We start from the raw sequence: 12,482 nt of genomic DNA on the forward strand, positions 1-12,482 counted from the left end.
GGACAGGAAGAAATGGGGATTAAACCCCCAACTGCTGGGCCAGTAAGATGAGAAATTGTTTTGAAATTGTACCCACTCAACCACACAGCCACATACGAGGAACTTGGCAGAAGACAAATGTTTAGATTAAAAAGGTAAAAAGAACATTTCAAACATTGTGCTGTCGTGCTGTTCAGAATTGCCCCCGTCTGAGGCATGGAGGTGGAGAGAGGGGCATTCGTGCCAGGTGTGCCCTCTGGCAAACTATGGGCGAAGTTTGCAGGTACCTCACCTGTATTCAGGGTCCTTCACAGACCCAGACAGGTGAGACCAAACACTCAGATGAAACTCTCTAAAACAATCCAAGAAAGTATGTGTCCATGAATAACCTGACTAGAAAATGTTATCACCTTGAAGAAGGAAACGGAAAAGGACACTAACACTTCGGCAGCTGATGCCAATAGTCCAAGTCAAACCGCCATTTTGGTTCATTGATCAGTTCTCTTGATGCTACATGTAGTTGTGAGTTGACACGTCATCGGGGGGGGTACCATTCATTTCCAATAGTCCAAGTCAAACCGCCATTTTGGTTCATTGATCAGTTCTCTTGATGCTACATGTAGTTGTGAGTTGACACGTCATCGGGGGGGGTACCATTCATTTCCAATAGTCCGAGTCAAACCGCCATTTTGGTTCATTGATCAGTTCTCTTGATGCTACATGTAGTTGTGAGTTGACACGTCATCGGGCGGCACCATTCATTTCCATCTCATATTTCATTGGATCCAATTCACAATAGATAAGCTGTTATTAAGTATTTACCTCCTATGTGATCCGATCTGAAACACAGTAGAACAGTAGAACAGATGATTCATGTTTTCCATGGACGTTAGAATACTGTGTGTAAAGTTCGTCGTCTTCCTCGGATGAGGAGTAAGAAATGTCGGACCAATGCTTTTATTTAAATGAACACTGAAATAACAAAAATAACCAACGTGAAACAAATGAACATCGACACAGTCCTGTCTGGTAAACACAGACACTGTACAGAAAACAATCACCCACGAAACACAGGTGGGAAAAGGCGACCTAAGTATGATTCTCAATCAGAGACGACTAACGACACCTTCCTCTACCAGGCCAAACGCAAAATACAACATAGAAAAACCAACATAGACTGCCCACCCCAACTCACGCCCTGACCATACTAAAACCAACATAGACTGCCCACCCCAACTCACGCCCTGACCATACTAAAACCAACATAGACTGCCCACCCCAACTCACGCCCTGACCATACTAAAACCAACATAGACTGCCCACCCCAACTCACGCCCTGACCATACTAAAACCAACATAGGCTAATCCATATATCATAACCGTTAGAATGAATAGGTCTATTCTGAATATTAGTAAAAAAGTCAGTGTTTAACAGTGAACAGTCTAAAATTTATTTATTTTTTACCACTGTTAAGTAGGTCTACTGTAGTAAAAAATCAGTGTGTAGTCTACCACTGTTAAGTAGGTCTACTGTAGTAAAAAATCAGTGTGTAGTCTACCACTGTTAAGTAGGTCTACTGTAGTAAAAAATCAGTGTGTAGTCTACCACTGTTAAGTAGGTCTACTGTAGTAAAAAATCAGTGTGTAGTCTACCACTGTTAAGTAGGTCTACTGTAGTAAAAAATCAGAGTAAACAATGCTTCAGAATTCGCAGGTAGCGCAGCATAGTCTGTTTAGGTTTGGTACAAAAGTAAACTCAAAACATTACTGAATTCAAAATGATCTGTTTTACAGGTCAACGACAATGTGCTTTTGTTTTTGTCTTTTAGACATGTTTTAGATATAGTAAATGTCACTGCAAAACAGACCATTCTACTAACCCCTCCAAAAAGAAATTTGATCAAGTTGGCCCAATTCAAATACTTCCAAAGTAAACAGCAGTGGCCACCAACCAATCTCCTAGTCGACCACCAAAACATTAACGATAAACGTCAAAAACGTAACGATAAACCCTTTTGCGTTCAAATTTTTCTATCCGTTTTGTGCTGTTGGTGGCAGGTGCGCTTGATTCAGCAGCTCTAGCGCCACGAAGACAAAGTGTTCCCGATGTTGAACCATTTCATGTGTCTGAAGTTAGAACTCTGCCTACCCAGAGACCAAATCAAGTGTATCTATAGGCCGACCGCTGGCCAATCAGATAGCTCTGATCAACGTGTCTGCACAGTTTCCTCGAGCAATAGACTAAAATAGACTAGTTTACAATTGGCTCATTCATCCCCCTCCTCTCCCCTGTAACTATTCCCCAGGTCGTTGTTGTAAATGAGAACGTTTTCTCAGTTAATTTACCTGGTAAATAACAGATAAATACAAATAAAAATATATAAACAATTTTAAAAAATAACCCTGGAACACACAGCAAAGGTGATACCGTGAGATATACAATATTTTATTTATTTAACTAGGCAAGTCAGTTAAGAACAAACTCTTATTTTCAATGACAGCCTACAAACAGTGGGTTAACTGACTGTTCAGAGGCAGAACGACAGATTTGTACCTTGTCAGCTCAGGGGTTTGAACTTGCAACCTTCCAGTTACTAGTCCACCACTAGGCTACCCTGCCAACCCAGAACCATGGCTAGAGACCTCCACCTCTGGCCTGCTCGCCTCCCTACCACTGAGGAAGTACAGTTCCCGCTCAGCCCAGTCAAAACTGTTCGCTGCTCTGGCCCCCCAATGGTGGAACAAACTCCCTCACGACGCCAGGACAGCGGAGTCAATCACCACCTTCCGGAGACACCTGAAACCCCACCTCTTTAAGGAATACCTAGGATAGGATAAATTAATCCTTCTCACCCCACTAGGCCCCTTAAAAGATTTAGATGCACCCTATTGTAAAGTGGCTGTTCCACTGGATGTCATAACCACTAGGTGAATGCACCAATTTGTACACTCTAACCACTAGGCTCACGCTGCCGCCTCTACACTCTAACCACTAGTCGCCGCCTCTGGACTAAACCACTAGAGCTGCCTCCTCTACACTCTAACCACTAGGCTAAATGACTTAAATGTAAATGTAGAGAGACGCTCAACGAATACAACAAAGAGCTGCTGTTTATGCGTAAGTTCATGTTTACATTTTCATTTATAAAAGTTTACGTTTATATTTATACACCTGTATAAGACATTAAATGGGCGTCAGTCCCTCACCAAGCACCTCTATGTACAAGGTGTTCTCTACTGTCTCTGCCTGACAGTCAGGAAATACAGTAGCTGCCCTGTATAACACCACCCAGCCGTAACTAATGCACTGATTGCCCTGCCATGGACCTATCTAAGTCATTCAGAGGCCCTGCAGGTCAACTCCAGGGAGAGTTGCAGACCTGGATTCAAACACATGATCAGTTTATTCTTTAAACAGGGGCAGACGGGGTCAGGGTCAGGTCAGGCAGAGGTCGGTGATACAGAGTAGAGGCAAAGATACAGGTCGGTAGGGTCAGGGCAGACAGGGGGGAACAGCAGACGGGGTCAGGGTCAGGTCAGGCAGAGGTCGGTGATACAGAGTAGAGGCAAAGATACAGGTCGGTAGGGTCAGGGCAGACAGGGGGGAACAGCAGACGGGGTCAGGGTCAGGGCAGGCAGGGGGGAACAGCAGACGGGGTCAGGGTCAGGTCAGGCAGGGGGGAACAGCAGACGGGGTCAGGGTCAGGGCAGGCAGGGGGGAACAGCAGGCAAAGGGGTCAGGGTCAGGGCAGACAGGGGGAACAGCAGGCGGGGTCAGGGTCAGGTCAGGCAGGGGGAACAGCAGATGGGGTCAGGGTCAGGGCAGGCAGGGGGAACAGCAGACGGGGTCAGGGTCAGGGCAGGCAGGGGGGAACAGCAGACGGGGTCAGGGTCAGGGCAGGCAGGGGGAACAGCAGACGGGGTCAGGGTCAGGTCAGGCAGGGTCAGATACAGGGTAGAGGCAAAGATACAGGTCGGTAGGGTCAGGGCAGACAGGGGGGAACAGCAGACGGGGTCAGGGTCAGGTCAGGCAGAGGTCGGTGATACAGAGTAGAGGCAAAGGTACAGGTCGGCAGGGTCAGGGCAGGCAGGGGGGAACAGCAGACGGGGTCAGGGTCAGGTCAGGCAGAGGTCGGTGATACAGAGTAGAGGCAAAGGTACAGGTTGGCAGGGTCAGGGCAGACAGGGGGGAACAGCAGACGGGGTCAGGGTCAGGTCAGGCAGAGGTCGGTGATACAGAGTAGAGGCAAAGGTACAGGTCGGTAGGGTCAGGGCAGGCAGGGGGGAACAGCAGGCGGGGTCAGGGTCAGGGCAGGCAGAGGTCAGGGCAGATACAGACGTAGAGGCAAAGATACAGGTCGGGGTAGGGTCAGGGCAGACAGGGGGAACAGCAGACGGGGTCAGGGTCAGGTCAGGCAGAGGTCGGTGATACAGAGTAGAGGCAAAGATACAGGTCGGTAGGGTCAGGGCAGACAGGGGGGAACAGCAGACGGGGTCAGGGTCAGGTCAGGCAGAGGTCGGTGATACAGAGTAGAGGCAAAGATACAGGTCGGTAGGGTCAGGGCAGGCAGGGGGGAACAGCAGGCGGGGTCAGGGTCAGGGCAGGCAGAGGTCGGTGATACAGAGTAGAGGCAAAGGTACAGGTCGGCAGGGTCAGGGCAGGCAGGGGGGAACAGCAGACGGGGTCAGGGTCAGGTCAGGCAGAGGTCGGTGATACAGAGTAGAGGCAAAGGTACAGGTCGGCAGGGTCAGGGCAGACAGGGGGGAACAGCAGACGGGGTCAGGGTCAGGTCAGGCAGAGGTCGGTGATACAGAGTAGAGGCAAAGATACAGGTCGGTAGGGTCAGGGCAGACAGGGGGGAACAGCAGACGGGGTCAGGGTCAGGTCAGGCAGAGGTCGGTGATACAGAGTAGAGGCAAAGGTACAGGTCGGTAGGGTCAGGGCAGGCAGGGGGGAACAGCAGACGGGGTCAGGGTCAGGTCAGGCAGAGGTCGGTGATACAGAGTAGAGGCAAAGATACAGGTCGGTAGGGTCAGGGCAGGCAGGGGGGAACAGCAGGCGGGGTCAGGGTCAGGTCAGGCAGAGGTCGGTGATACAGAGTAGAGGCAAAGATACAGGTCGGTAGGGTCAGGGCAGACAGGGGGGAACAGCAGACGGGGTCAGGGTCAGGTCAGGCAGAGGTCGGTGATACAGAGTAGAGGCAAAGATACAGGTCGGTAGGGTCAGGGCAGACAGGGGGGAACAGCAGACGGGGTCAGGGTCAGGTCAGGCAGAGGTCGGTGATACAGAGTAGAGGCAAAGGTACAGGTCGGTAGGGTCAGGGCAGGCAGGGGGGAACAGCAGACGGGGTCAGGGTCAGGTCAGGCAGAGGTCGGTGATACAGAGTAGAGGCAAAGATACAGGTCGGTAGGGTCAGGGCAGACAGGGGGGAACAGCAGGCGGGATAGGGTCAGGTCAGGCAGAGGTCGGTGATACAGAGTAGAGGCAAAGGTACAGGTCGGCAGGGTCAGGGCAGACAGGGGGGAACAGCAGATGGGGTCAGGGTCAGGTCAGGCAGAGGTCGGTGATACAGAGTAGAGGCAAAGGTACAGGTCGGTAGGGTCAGGGCAGGCAGGGGGGAACAGCAGGCGGGGTCAGGGTCAGGGCAGGCAGAGGTCGGTGATACAGAGTAGAGGCAAAGGTACAGGTCGGCAGGGTCAGGGCAGGCAGGAAAGGTCAAAACCGGGGAACTAGAAAACAGGGACTATAACAAAGCCAGGAACAAGGGAAAACGCAGGTAGGTTTGAATGAACAAAACGAACTGGCACAGACAGACAGACATTATCTGTCTGGGGATAATGGGGGAGATGGCTGACACATGGAAGGGGTGGAGACAAACACAAGGACAGGTGAAACAGACCAGGGTGTGACACACATTGATTGTTTGCTCTAGACTGCCTGGAGGGCAGGGTTTGCTATTTTGCAACTATCCTATTAGTCCAAGGAATAATATAATAATATTATATGCCATTTAGCAGACGCTTTTATCCCATTCTACATATGGGTGGTCCCGGGAATAGAACCCACTACCCTGGCGTTACAAGTGCCATGCTCTACCAACTGAGCTACAGAAGGAAGCTCAATCAAGAACCGATAAAGGTTTTGAAATGAGCTTTTCCGAATAGTGTGTGAACCCAGGCCTGGCTCCAGCCCAGTCGCAGGGCAGGACATTCGGTCCTAGGTGTTACCAGGGGGCAGGATGTTCAGTCCTAGGTGTTACCACAGGGCGTTCAGTCCTAGGTGTTACCTCAGGACGTTCAGTCCTAGGTGTTACCACAGGACGTTCAGTCCTAGGTGTTACCACAGGACGTTCAGTCCTAGGTGTTACCACAGGGCGTTCAGTCCTAGGTGTTACCACAGGGCGTTCAGTCCTAGGTGTTACCACAGGGTGTTCAGTCCTAGGTGTTACCAGGGGGCAGGATGTTCGGTCCTAGGTGTTACCTCAGGGCGTTCAGTCCTAGGTGTTACCACAGGACGTCAGTCCTAGGTGTTACCACAGGGCGTTCAGTCCTAGGTGTTACCACAGGACGTTCAGTCCTAGGTGTTACCTCAGGACGTTCATACCTAGGTGTTACCTCAGGACGTTCAGTCCTAGGTGTTACCACAGGGCATTCAGTCCTAGGTGTTACCACAGGGCGTTCAGTCCTAGGTGTTACCACAGGACGTTCAGTCCTAGGTGTTACCACAGGGCATTCAGTCCTAGGTGTTACCACAGGGCGTTCAGTCCTAGGTGTTACCACAGGACGTTCAGTCCTAGGTGTTACCACAGGGTGTTCAGTCCTAGGTGTTACCACAGGGCGTTCAGTCCTAGGTGTTACCACAGGATGTTCAGTCCTAGGTGTTACCACAGGGCGTTCAGTCCTAGGTGTTACCTCAGGGTGTTCAGTCCTAGGTGTTACCACAGGGCAGGGTGTTCAGTCCTAGGTGTTACCTCAGGACGTTCAGTCCTAGGTGTTACCTCAGGACGTTCAGTCCTAGGTGTTACCTCAGGGCAGGGCGTTCAGTCCTAGGTGTTACCACAGGGCGTTCAGTCCTAGGTGTTACCACAGGATGTTCAGTCCTAGGTGTTACCACAGGGTGTTCAGTCCTAGATGTTACCACAGGGCAGGGCGTTCAGTCCTAGGTGTTACCACAGGGCGTTCAGTCCTAGGTGTTACCACAGGGTGTTCAGTCCTAGGTGTTACCACAGGGCGTTCAGTCCTAGGTGTTACCTCAGGGCGTTCAGTCCTAGGTGTTACCTCAGGACGTTCAGTCCTAGGTGTTACCTCAGGGCGTTCAGTCCTAGGTGTTACCTCAGGACGTTCAGTCCTAGGTGTTACCACAGGGCGTTCAGTCCTAGGTGTTACCTCAGGGCAGGGTGTTCAGTCCTAGGTGTTACCACAGGGCGTTCAGTCCTAGGTGTTACCTCAGGGCAGGGTGTTCAGTCCTAGGTGTTACCACAGGGCGTTCAGTCCTAGGTGTTACCACAGGATGTTCAGTCCTAGGTGTTACCATAGGGTGTTCAGTCCTAGATGTTACCACAGGGCAGGGCGTTCAGTCCTAGGTGTTACCTCAGGACGTTCAGTCCTAGGTGTTACCACAGGGTGTTCAGTCCTAGGTGTTACCTCAGGCGTTCAGTCCTAGGTGTTACCACAGGGCGTTCAGTCCTAGGTGTTACCACAGGGCGTTCAGTCCTAGGTGTTACCACAGGGCGTTCAGTCCTAGGTGTTACCACAGGGCGTTCAGTCCTAGGTGTTACCACAGGGTGTTCAGTCCTAGGTGTTACCAGGGGGCAGGATGTTCAGTCCTAGGTGTTACCACAGGGCGTTCAGTCCTAGGTGTTACCACAGGGCGTTCAGTCCTAGGTGTTACCACAGGGCAGGGCGTTCAGTCCTAGGTGTTACCACAGGACGTTCAGTCCTAGATGTTACCACAGGGCGTTCGGTCCTAGGTGTTACCACAGGGCGTTCAGTCCTAGGTGTTACCACAGGGCGTTCAGTCCTAGGTGTTACCTTAGGGTGTTCAGTCCTAGGTGTTACCTCAGGGCGTTCAGTCCTAGGTGTTACCTCAGGACGTTCAGTCCTAGGTGTTATCTCAGGGCGTTCAGTCCTAGGTGTTACCTCAGGACGTTCAGTCCTAGGTGTTACCACAGGGCGTTCAGTCCTAGGTGTTACCTCAGGGCAGGGTGTTCAGTCCTAGGTGTTACCACAGGGCGTTCAGTCCTAGGTGTTACCTCAGGGCAGGGTGTTCAGTCCTAAGTGTTACCACAGGGCGTTCAGTCCTAGGTGTTACCTCAGGACGTTCAGTCCTAGGTGTTACCACAGGACGTTCAGTCCTAGGTGTTACCACAGGACGTTCAGTCCTAGGTGTTACCACAGGGCGTTCAGTCCTAGGTGTTACCACAGGGCGTTCAGTCCTAGGTGTTACCTCAGGGCGTTCAGTCCTAGGTGTTACCACAGGACGTTCAGTCCTAGGTGTCACCACAGGACAGGACGTTCAGTCCTAGGTGTTAATATTACCTGCTAACCTGGATTACTTTCAGCTAAATATGCAGGTTTAAAAATATATACTTCTGTGTATTGATTTTAAGAAAGGCATTGATGTTTATGGTTAGGTACACGTTGGAGCAACGACAGTCCTTTTTCGTGAATGCTCACGGCATGGATTATATGTAACGCAGGACACGCTAGATAAACTAGTAATATCATCAACCATGTGAAGTTAACTAGTGATTATGATTGATTGTTTATAAGATAAGTTTAATGCTAGCTAGCAATTTTCCTTGGCTTCTTACTGCATTCGCGTAAGAGGCGGGCTCCTCATGAGGCAGGTGGTTAGAGTCTTAGACTAGTGAACCGTAAGGTTGGTATATTGAATCCCCGAGCTGACAAGGTAAAAATCTGTCGTTCTGCCCCTGAACAAGGGAATTAACCCACCGTTCATAGGCCGTCATTGAAAATAAGAATATGTTCTTAACTGGGGGTTTGAACTTCCAACCTTCCGGTTACTAGTCCAACGCTCTAAACCACTAGGCTACCCTGCCGCCCCTGTGGTTTGTGTTTCCCAATAAGTAATGTTTTGTTTTATTTTGATTGTATTGTAATTTGTTTTATTCTGATTGATTGGATGTTCTGGTCCTGAGGCTTCAGTGTGTTAGTAGAACAGGTTAGTGAACTCAGCCCCAGGACCAGCTGGATGAGGGGACTGAGGCTTCAGTGTGTTAGTAGAACAGGTTTGTGAACTCAGCCCCAGGACCAGCTGGATGAGGGGACTGAGGCTTCAGTGTGTTAGTAGAACAGGTTAGTGAACTCAGCCCCAGGACCAGCTGGATGAGGGGACTGAGGCTTCAGTGTGTTAGTAGAACAGGTTAGTGAACTCAGCCCCAGGACCAGCTGGATGAGGGGACCGAGGCTTCAGTGTGTTAGTAGAACAGGTTAGTGAACTCAGCCCCAGGACCAGCTGGATAAGGGGACTGAGGCTTCAGTGTGTTAGTAGAACAGGTTAGTGAACTCAGCCCCAGGACCAGCTGGATAAGGGGACTGAGGCTTCAGTGTGTTAGTAGAACAGGTTAGTGAACTCAGCCCCAGGACCAGCTGGATGAGGGGACTGAGGCTTCAGTGTGTTAGTAGAACAGGTTAGTGAACTCAGGACCAGCTGGATGAGGGGACTGAGGCTTCAGTGTGTTAGTAGAACAGGTTAGTGAACTCAGCCCCAGGACCAGCTGGATGAGGGGACTGAGGCTTCAGTGTGTTAGTAGAACAGGTTTGTGAACTCAGCCCCAGGACCAGCTGGATAAGGGGACTGAGGCTTCAGTGTGTTAGTAGAACAGGTTTGTGAACTCAGCCCCAGGACCAGCTGGATAAGGGGACTGAGGCTTCAGTGTGTTAGTAGAACAGGTTTGTGAACTCAGCCCCAGGACCAGCTGGATGGGGGACTATTTTCTTTGCTCAGCTCTTGGCATTGCAGGGCTTGGTAATGATATGAGAGGGGGTCACTGTATTTTAGATGTTTTTTGAGATTTTATTATTAGTGGATATTGGCCTAATTCTGCCCTGCATGCATTGTTTGTAGTTTTCCTCTGGACATGTAGGGTAATATAACAGAACTCTGCATGCAGGGTTTCAATGGGGTGTTTGTCTCATTGGGTGAAATCTTGTTTTGCAAGTGGACCCCAAACCTCGCTGCCATAAAGTGCAATTGGTTAAATGACACATTCAATTAGTTTTAGACTAATTTTAATAGGTATTTCAATTTGAATTTGTTTTTTAATGGCATAGAATGTCCTGCGTGCTTTCTCTCTCAGCTCATTCACTGCCTCATTAAGGTGTCCAGTTGAGCTTATTTTTAAACCCCAAAGTAATTGTAGTGTGTGCAGTACTCTATATATGTTGTACCAATTGAGAACTTTGGTCTAATTCTCTGAGATCTGGATCTTCTCTGGAAAATCCTTATTTTAGTATTTTTGGGGTTTACTGCCACAGTCCAGGTCTGGCAGTACTGCTCTAGCAGGTCCAGGCTCTGCTGTAGGCCATGTGCTGTGGGTGACAGAAGGCATAGGTCATCTGCCAAGAGTAGGCATTTAAGTTCTGAAGTGTGGAGATTAACACCAGGATTTTTCTAGAATAGTGGCCAATTCGTTAATTGCAAATATTGAAGAGTGCAGGGCTCAGATTACAACCCTGGCGAATGCCTCACCCCTGGTTAAATAATTATGTTATGTTCTTGCCAATCGTAATGCTGCAGGTATTGCCAGTACACAGTGTTTTAATTATGTGATATGTTTAACCCCCCGACACCACTTTCAATTACTTTGAAGAACAGTCCTGTAAGCCAAATATAATCAACTGCTTTTTGGAAGTCGATAAAGCAAGCATTTATTTTGGTATTATTTTGGTGGACATGTTTATCTATCAGGGTGTGTAGGGTGTAAATATGATCAGTCGTACCATGTTTTGGTATAATTCCAATTTAGAACTCTTACATTTATAATACTACAGAAAACATTCCCCAGGTTACTGTTCACACAAATGCCTCTGTAATTGTTAGGGTCAAATTTGTCTCCGTTCTTAAAGATTGGGGTTATGAGTCCTTGATTCCAGATGTCTGAGAAATAACCTACACTCAGGATCAAATTAAACCGTTTTAATATAGACAATTGAAATTGTACACTTTCTTATAGAGCTTCTGGTCAGTAATTGGGGTTTTTGATTGTCCTTTATAGCTTTTTCTATTCCAGTCAACTTCTCATGAATTTGGCGTTGTTCTGTGTTTGTGTCAATTTGAACGGTGTTGTAGAGTGTTTTAAGATGGGTTGTCCATATGTCACCATTTTGTATTTTGCTAATTCCTCTGGTTTTGATTTGTTTCGTTTTTTCCAATTTTGCCAGAAGATGTGTGTGTTTGTGGACTCCTCAATTAGTGTCAGCTGCTTGCTGTTGTCCTGTGCTTTTATGGTTCTGAGTGTTACGTTTATAGAGTTTTAAAGTCTCACAGTAATGAAGGTGTAATTCACCATTATTTGGGTCTCTGTGCTTTTGGTTGGAGGTGTTCTAAGTTTTTTCCTTATAATTTTACAATCTGCATCAAACCAGTTGTCATCTGTGGTCTTTTTTGTTTTGTTTTTTGTCGTTTTCCTGAATATATAGTTGATGTTTTGTACTGCTAGATGCCTTCTTCACTGTGAGTGAATGTGGTATCCAGAAAGTTATCTAAGAGTGTTTGGATATTTTTTAAGTTAATGGTTGCTTTCTGGTATTCTTCTGTGCTGTTTTGGGCCCATCTGTATGAATGTCTGATGTTGTACAGCTCACTGGGCTGTGAATGTGTGATGTTGTACAGCTCACTGGGCTGTGAATGTCTGATGTTGTACAGCTTACTGGGCTGTGAATGTCTGATGTTGTACAGCTCACTGGGCTGTGAATGTGTGATGTTGTACAGCTCACTGGGCTGTGAATGTCTGATGTTGTACAGCTCACTGGGCTGTGAATGTGTGATGTTGTACAGCTGACTGGGCTGTGAATGTGTGATGTTGTACAGCTGACTGGGCTGTGAATGTGTGATGTTGTACAGCTCACTGGGCTGTGAATGTCCGATGTTGTACAGCTCACTGGGCTGTGAATGTGTGATGTTGTACAGCTCACTGGGCTGTGAATGTGTGATGTTGTACAGCTGACTGGGCTGTGAATGTGTGATGTTGTACAGCTGACTGGGCTGTGAATGTGTGATGTTGTACAGCTCACTGGGCTGTGAATGTGTGATGTTGTACAGCTCACTGGGCTGTGAATGTGTGATGTTGTACAGCTTACTGGGCTATGAATGTGTGATGTTGTACAGCTTACTGGGCTGTGAATGTGTGATGTTGTACAGCTTACTGGGCTGTGAATGTGTGATGTTGTACAGCTTACTGGGCTGTGAATGTGTGATGTTGTACAGCTTACTGGGCTGTGAATGTGTGATGTTGTACAGCTGACTGGGCTGTGAATGT

The 12,482-nt window shown here is 48.6% G+C and overlaps 1 protein-coding gene and 1 long non-coding RNA gene across 3 annotated transcripts in view; one reads left to right on the forward strand and one right to left on the reverse strand.

Moving 5' to 3' along the window:
• The window catches only part of LOC127911325 (cAMP and cAMP-inhibited cGMP 3',5'-cyclic phosphodiesterase 10A-like), a 279,068-nt gene that overhangs the window by 244,461 nt on the left and 22,125 nt on the right, over positions 1-12,482 (reverse strand).
• On the forward strand, positions 3,615-4,716 carry LOC127911328 (uncharacterized). 2 transcript variants are annotated; one of them, XR_008077864.1, is made up of 3 exons: positions 3,615-3,647; positions 4,157-4,194; positions 4,637-4,716. It is a non-coding gene; the product is annotated as an uncharacterized LOC127911328 (long non-coding RNA). The 2 variants fall into 2 exon arrangements; XR_008077865.1 differs by lacking the exon at positions 3,615-3,647 and adding an exon at positions 4,067-4,099.

This window comes from Oncorhynchus keta, chromosome 24 (assembly GCF_023373465.1).
Source record: "Oncorhynchus keta strain PuntledgeMale-10-30-2019 chromosome 24, Oket_V2, whole genome shotgun sequence".
In the NCBI taxonomy this organism is placed as follows: domain Eukaryota; kingdom Metazoa; phylum Chordata; class Actinopteri; order Salmoniformes; family Salmonidae; genus Oncorhynchus; species Oncorhynchus keta.